At 38.4% G+C, this 7614-nt stretch overlaps 1 long non-coding RNA gene across 2 annotated transcripts; it reads left to right on the top strand.

The window, feature by feature from the left end:
• Positions 1–554: 554 nt before the first annotated feature.
• Positions 555–7181, top strand: LOC126497759 (uncharacterized). 2 transcript variants are annotated; one of them, XR_007590684.1, is made up of 4 exons: positions 555–729; positions 4905–4963; positions 6024–6720; positions 7117–7181. It is a non-coding gene; the product is annotated as an uncharacterized lncRNA (long non-coding RNA). The 2 variants fall into 2 exon arrangements; XR_007590683.1 differs by lacking the exons at positions 555–729; positions 4905–4963 and adding an exon at positions 5193–5288.
• The last annotated feature ends 433 nt before the right edge of the window (positions 7182–7614 follow it).

Raw genomic sequence — 7614 nt, 5'->3', positions numbered from 1 at the left:
AATCAGAGAAAATGACTGGGGTGCATTTGAGGGGCAGTGTGACAACCCAAGGCAGTGGAAACTTCCTAGAATCTATGATGGTAATTCCAGTGAGGACTCCTCCTAATGGGGGATATGGAGTGTTAAGTGGCCATCTCTTGTAGTCAAGCAAGGATTCCTCTTGTGGGCCTATGTTGCATTTGGTTGAGTTCTTGGCCAAGGAGGTCCTATGGAGATACCTAAACAACCCAGATTGATGCTAGGACAGGGTTGCTTTCTGCAAACTTCTAGCCAGACCTCATTGCCAAGGACAACATTTAAATGACTCATTGGAGAGGTCAAGCTGCTTGCTTACATGGAGTCGTCACTCATGTGTTCTGTTCTCTTTGGTGCAGGAAGGCTATCAAAAGAGAAATGTAGACACCAACAAGCCCCAAAACCTTTGATCAATAATCTCTCCTGCCTGCAAGATGTTCTGGGGCAATGGTGGCACAGAACTTGTGGGAGTGGCCAGCCAATACCTGATTTAACTGGAGATCCACCCCACAAGAGGAAGCCCATGCCCAACACCGATTGAAAGGTAGGGAACTGAAGACTGGATAATCCAGAGACCTATGGTAGAACCAAGCGTGTCTGGTGAAAAGAAAAACAACATACTGGATGGATTTGTGTGTCAACTTGACAAAAGCTAGGATCATCAGAGGAAGGAGCTTCAGTTGAGGAAATGACTTGATGAGATCCAGCTGTAAGGTATTTCCTCATTTGGTGGTCAATGGGGGAGGGCCCAGCCCATGGTGGGTGGTGCCATCCCTGGGCTGTTGGTTCTGGGTTCTTGAAGAAGGTGTGTTTGAGCAAGTCAAGGGAAGCAAGCAAGTAAGCAGCTCTCCTCCGTGGCCTCGGTATCAGCTCCTGCTCCAGGATCCTGCCCTGTTTGAGTTCTGTTGTGACTTCCTCCTTCAGTGGTGGATGACAATGTGGAAGTGTAAGCCAGATAAACCCTTTCCTCCCCATCTTGCTTTTTGGTTATGGTATTTCTTAGGACCAACTGTAACACTAAGTAAGACAATATCAATGAATTTATTTTTAGTGGTATTTTACTATACTCATAGATTGGTGCCTTCCTTGTCCAGTCATTCTTAGAGAGGCTTTCTCTAGCAGCAAATGGGAGCAGATTCAGAGACCCACAGCCAGACATTATACAAAGATCATTTAAATCAGAGAAATTCATCAGGTCCCTCCACTTAGAGCTAGGAGAATCTCAGGGAAAGGAGGTGGAAAGATTGTAGCAGTCAGAGGGGATGGAGGACACCAGGAGAACATGGCCCACCAAAGCAACTAAGCAGTATGTGTATGTAGGGATCAGAGACTGAAGCAGCAAACACCAGGCCTGTATAGGTCTGCACCAGGTCCTCTGAATATATATTGTGGTTTAACAGCTTGGTGTTTTTGTAGACCTCCTAACTGTGGGAGAGAATGTGTCTCTGACTCTTTTGCTTGCTCTTTGGACTCTTTTCCTCTTATTAGGTTGCCTTGTCCAGCCTCAATATCAGGGTTTTTGTCTTGTTCTATTGTATCTTGTTTTGTAGTGTTTAGTTGTCTCTTGAGAGTCTGCTTTTTTTTCTGATGGGAGATGGAAGGGAAGTGGAAGGGAGTGGGAGGCACGTGGCAGGGAGCTAGAAGGAGTGGAGGAAGGGGAAACTGGTTGGGATGTACCAGATGATAGAAGAATCTATTTTCAGTAAAAAACATTGGGAGTGTCTTTATTATATGACTTAATGGTGTATTTATTGTTGTTTAGCTTTTTCTATCTCTCTAATCCCCTTACAGCTTCCTTCAGTTTGTTTTTTTCTTTTCCTCTTTCATTTATCTATTTTGAACATGGTAAATGATTATGCGCACCAGACCTTTGACTGAAATATCTTATTTTTGAACTACACCATAAATAATTTTGTTTTGTTTTTCTTATTGAAATAAAAAACAAATTAGCTTTTCCTAAATAGTTCTAATCATCTAGAGTTTTTGCCTTATGTCATTTAAGAGGGTAGATATCCCAAACTTGCCCACACTGTTGTCTAGCTTGATTTAAATTGGCTGAATTCTTTTCTTTCCATATCTTTTTACTCTGTATTTATGATTCCTGCATCAAATGAATTATTTCCATACAAATCTTTTTCTCATGGTGTGCCTCTGCGGGCAATCTAAATTAAGAGAATGTTAATGTAAATTAAACCCAAAATGAATTATGCTAATTTCATAAATGCTATGTAATGTTAGACACAATCCAGTGGAGCTAAAGATAAGTGACACATGAATAATTAAATTCTGGACAGGACTTAGAAAATGAGAAAGTTCACGTGTAATAAAACTGAAGAATAGCATTCCAGGTAGATGAAATAGCATGGATAATTAATAAAAGTGAAAAGGAATGAACTATTCTGAAAATGGTGTGTAGCCCAGTGTGGTAAAAAGATATGAAGAAGATCGAGATGAAGGACCTTCTCCATCTCAATGAAGATACTGGAGGAATGGTGAAAGAAACTGTCTATGGTGAACTCACATGCTCAGTTTACTATTTCTGCAGTGAGTGGGCATAAAACTATTTACAGATAACATTATTTTCATCACAAAATATCCTTCAAATGGCAAGGAATGAATTGAGGTAGGACATAGCATATGTAGAAAATGGAGTTAAGAAACTATTATTATTATAATCTAGGATGACAAAGAGTTAACAGCTATTTGAGTTAGAACGAGATTATTGGTGCTAGAGGTGTTTAAGTTAATGAATAAAAACAATGGAAATGGTGAGTTAAGAGAAGAATCTAATGTGGTTCAAACGTTTTTGTGTTAAACAAGTACTTAGATTGTGATGCTTTCATTCTAAGTTGAAGAATGAACTTATAGTACCATAATTTTGTACTTATCATTTATAAGCATAATGAATCAAAGACAACAGAGTAATAAGAAAGACCCAGTTTTACTAATAATTAAGAGCAAAAACACCCCTTGTCCAGCTCCCTGTGAATGTTGAAGGAACATCTTTGGGCTGCTTCCAATTGTGTTCTTCCTTGGAACAACGGATTGTATTCACTTACCTTATAGTTCCAGCTCTCAGGACCCCCAGATATTTAGCTTAGAAGGTCCAAAAGTCCATAAGGAATGTCCTCCTAAGGATTGTCCATGTTATGCATTTTTACTCTTGGTGGAGAATAGTGGATAGTTACATGCTTTAAGTGTGAATGCCAACACTTGGCCATGATACTTACATGTCCATGTAGGGCATGTTACCAAGTTGATAAAAGGAGAGATGAGATCATAGGATCAAAGGATAAAAATTAGAAGTTAGCACTTCCTTGGCTATGCATTCTGTTGTAGAATTTTTGGGACACCAACATTCAGCTGTTTGAAATAGCTCAATTTTATTTTATGTTTATTAGCTTGATTCATGACTCAAGCATATAGACAAAATGATGTATACTTGGCTCCAAATCTCACAAATGCTAGGTATTGATCTAGTAAGATCAAATGATTTAGGAGGGGTGGACACGATGGAAAGAGAGCCAACTCCCATAAGTCCTTTAACCACCCTCCTAATACTCCCCGTACCATATATGGGAAAAAAAGAGATTTAGATGGAAATGCACCTCAGTTGATAAAATATGTCTCTCATGCATGAAACCCTGGGTTTGACCCTCAGCACTATGTAAACCAGGTGTGATAGTGCATACCTGTTAACCCAATGGTTAAGATGTGGTAGCGGGAAGACCACAAGTTTAAAGTTGTTATCTTCTCAGTTGTATAGTGAAACTGAAGCCAGTCAGTCTTGGTTGCATGACACCCTGTCTCAAAAGAAAAGAGAATGATCTGGTAATAATAACTAAGTACTAGTTAGAAAAGGAAGACAGAGAAGTTGAAAGATGCTCTAAAAAATATATCTGAATTTAAAAATGATATTGGGCTCAAGAGCATCCTGTATTCTGCCTACCAAGAAGAAATAATTATAAATTTTTAAAACATACTAAATTCTAAATTTCTGCTAAGTCACACACTATGTTTTCTGATTCAGTTTTCTTTGTATTCATAAGTATTAAAAAATGACATACTGAGAAAATATTGAGCATTAGGTTAATGTGATAAAGACACTGCATTAGTCACATTAAGTTCAATTGTCTGGCTACCAAGGCAGTCTTTAAAAGTTCCTATAGAATTGATGGAATAAAATATTTTTATAAAGTTAGAGTAATGTGCCAATAAAAGAACATAGAATAAACTTATTGCCCTCTTTTAGCTTCAAGGAATCATAAGGGACATTGGACAGTGAGACATTTTAATGTCTGGCTGTGGATATTACTGTCATAGAAAGAAAAAGTTTGTCTTCTGGTCTACTCCATGGTTATGAAGGAAGAAGTCCAGCTGATAGGGCAAAACTGTCTTTACAGAGTGAGCATTTTTCCTTCAAAGATGTTGGTCCTTTATCAACATAGAACTAAATTGCTTGGAATTTTTTGTTGTCTTCTGGAGCTTATTTTCATTTTACTGTATGTTGGGTTTTCATAGATTTACGCATTTGCCCATGTGAGTTTTTCCTGAATTCTGTTTCACAAGAGCTATTACCAGAACTTCAAAATAATTTCTCACTCTGAGAAAATTAAAGCAGGATGTCCATTGTAGTGTGTCCAGTTGCCCAACAGCTTAACCAGAAAAGGGACACAAGAAAATGCTGTGGTAGGTATAAGATAAACATACTTTGTTTATGTTTTCCTGGTATTCTGGTTGTTTAGAAGTTGGGATTTTTTCCTTGCTTTGGGCTGTTCTTTGAGAAAACCAAAAAATCACCAGTTTTTCCTGGGACTTTGATCTTTGTTTTGTATTTTGCTATGCAAGGCTCGAAGCCTTACCGTTTGTTGTGTTTCCTACTTTGTCAGATCATCCACTCTCTGAACATATTACCAACAGATGGCTGGAAGAAACAAGTGAAGAAAAGGTAGTGTGTCTTACATTGACATTTCTCATAAATCCCTGGAGACTGTTATATAAATATCCACATACTTCTGCAGGTGCTAAAATAGATTTCTGTGGCCTTTCACCTGACATAACTACCTTGCCTTTCAACCCTACTGTTTACCATATCTTTCCCTAACCTTTGTGTTTCACAAGAGTGCCTTTGGCATTAAATTAAGCAATACAGACACCTGCATGCCAGAAGGTAAACACCAAAACTCACTTAAGCCTCAGGACAACTATGCTACAAGCCAATGCTGCAGATGTCCCCAAATGTGCTTCATACCAGGACAATCAATCATGCAGTGGTATGTAATCAGACTCTGGAAGAATTTTGCAATGATTTGCTAATTTTGACATTCATAGAATTATTAGTACGTTGAGTTCCTAAACTTTACAAGATTATGTTTTAAAACTCATACATGAATCCCTCTCTCCCTCTTTTTTCTTGTGTGTGTGTGAATGTGTGTTTGTGTGTGTATTTTGCTGACACAGATTTGTGTTGTTTCTAATACTAGTAGCTTCTCAATGAAAACAGGATTAAATTGAATTTCTAACATTATGCATATTTAGAAGATTTTTATTGTGGAGACAGTATTTATGTTTTAAGCAGCTAGATCCTGTAATAATAGATTAATTTAATGAGCACACATATGTTCACCAAGCAGCACATCACACCTAAAGTTGAAGTACTCAGTATTATGTTTAATTTTGACTTAGTCCTTTCTTACTGCATATTTTTTTTGAGAAAGAAAGATTTATTTTTAATCACTTCAATTCCAGGTTAACAAGTTAGAACCTTCTTAGTTTTGTAGGCCATTAGTTAGAGAAGCAGTTGAACATACATGTGGTAGAGTTGAACATACATGTGGTAAAGTTGTTCTAGAGGATAGCTGAGTAAACGGCAAAGGAAAATACATGTTTCTGTATGTAAATACATGTTTCTGTATGTTACAGGATGTTAGACCTGGCACAGACACCAAGATAGCGCTGTGGCTTTGTTCTAGAAAATCTTAGTATTCACACTTTTGTTCTCTTTGCAGGATGTTGACATCTATAGACCGTCTTCATTTGTTGATGGAAGTGCCACTAAATCTGTTCTGGCATAGGTCTCAAGTGACAGGCCAGCTTGTATAGCAGCCTACATGCTACATAGCCATCTATTCTCGTCAAGATTTGGTAGCCTTCTCTATTATCCAGTTGATGGGTCGGATCATTTGATTATATGCCATTTTAACATTAAATGAGAAGAAATCCCAATGTCCACATTTTTAGCAATTGTCAATGTAAGGTATAACAACTAGTCTTTTGCTCCTGGGAGATTTTCCAGAGATGCTTTAGACCATTGGGTTCCTAGATACACCATGTTGTAAAACTTCATTTTCATGGGTGTATTTTGTATTTTATGACATGGACATGTCTTCCAAAGATATTCACCACATTTGGCTTATTTGGTCCAGTCAATGTGATGTCTTCCATATAACGGAGCAAATTTTCTAAGAGACAATGGTGATGGGGGAGTGTCATATATCAATCTGTTGATTATATTGGTTAAGCAATAAAGAAACTCCTTGGCCCTGATAGGTTAAAACATAGGTGGGAGGAGTAAACAGAATAGGATGCTGGGAGGAAGAGGAAGTGAGCTCAGACTTGACAGCTCTGCTCTCTGGAGCAGAGACGCCAGGCTCCGCTCTCCCAGGCAGCTCCAACCCAGGATGGACGTAGGCTGGAATCTTCCCGGTAAGCGCACCTTGGGGAGATACAAACAATTTATTAGAAATGGGCTAGTCCAGGTGCGAGAATTAGCTGAGAAGAGGCTAGATAGAAATGGGCCAAGCAGTGTTTAAATGAATACAGTTTGTGTGTTGTTATTTTGGGGCATAAGCTAGCAGGTGGCCGGGGTGCTGGACATGCAGCCCCGCCGCTCCTATTTTAACACAATGGGACAGTGATCTCTACAGGTAAAGTGAGAAGAGCAGAAATTGACACATTTCACTGAAATGAACATTCAGATATATTTTTGTTCATTCTGCATGAGAATGGGCTGTTTCTGTCTAACCACACTTTAAATGTATTTAAAGGATACTTTTCAAAGCTAAGCTGTGTATCAGGTGCTTGTTGTGTTTTATCCCACAGCAATACACTAAAACAGAAGAAACAGCTGTAACCACCATCATCACCTGCTCAAGTTTTGTCCTCTGAGGTCAGTCTACCAGCTGAATAAGTCAATGAGGCAGGGTAAACAGGCAAGCAGTATAAATCAAAACATTGATTTTTTTCAACTCTTTGATGGTGACACTAATGGATTCAGCTTTCTTAGGGGAAATTGTTTTTAGTTTTCTATAACGATGGGGAAAGGACATTCCAGAGCTTCCACATGCCTGCATCATCATTCTTCACATGAACGGCCACACGTGTGATAAATTAAGCCAGTAAATGAGCACGTGAATTTCAAACCTATATCTAGAAACCAAGAAGTTCTGATGAGCCAATCTGAGGAAAGCTATGTATAGAGAAAAGCTCCATTCATCAACATCACCATAAGCTCCTATTTTCATGAGCTATTATGGCATTTGAAGTTATTTCGCAAAAGTGATATATCCTCTAACTCAAAATTTGGTATAGATATTGAGA

This window comes from Alexandromys fortis, unplaced genomic scaffold (assembly GCF_014885135.2).
Source record: "Alexandromys fortis isolate MF-2015 unplaced genomic scaffold, M_Fortis_MF-2015_v1.1 scaffold_23, whole genome shotgun sequence".
NCBI lineage: Eukaryota > Metazoa > Chordata > Mammalia > Rodentia > Cricetidae > Alexandromys > Alexandromys fortis.
This window is presented reverse-complemented; position numbering and strand designations above follow the sequence as displayed.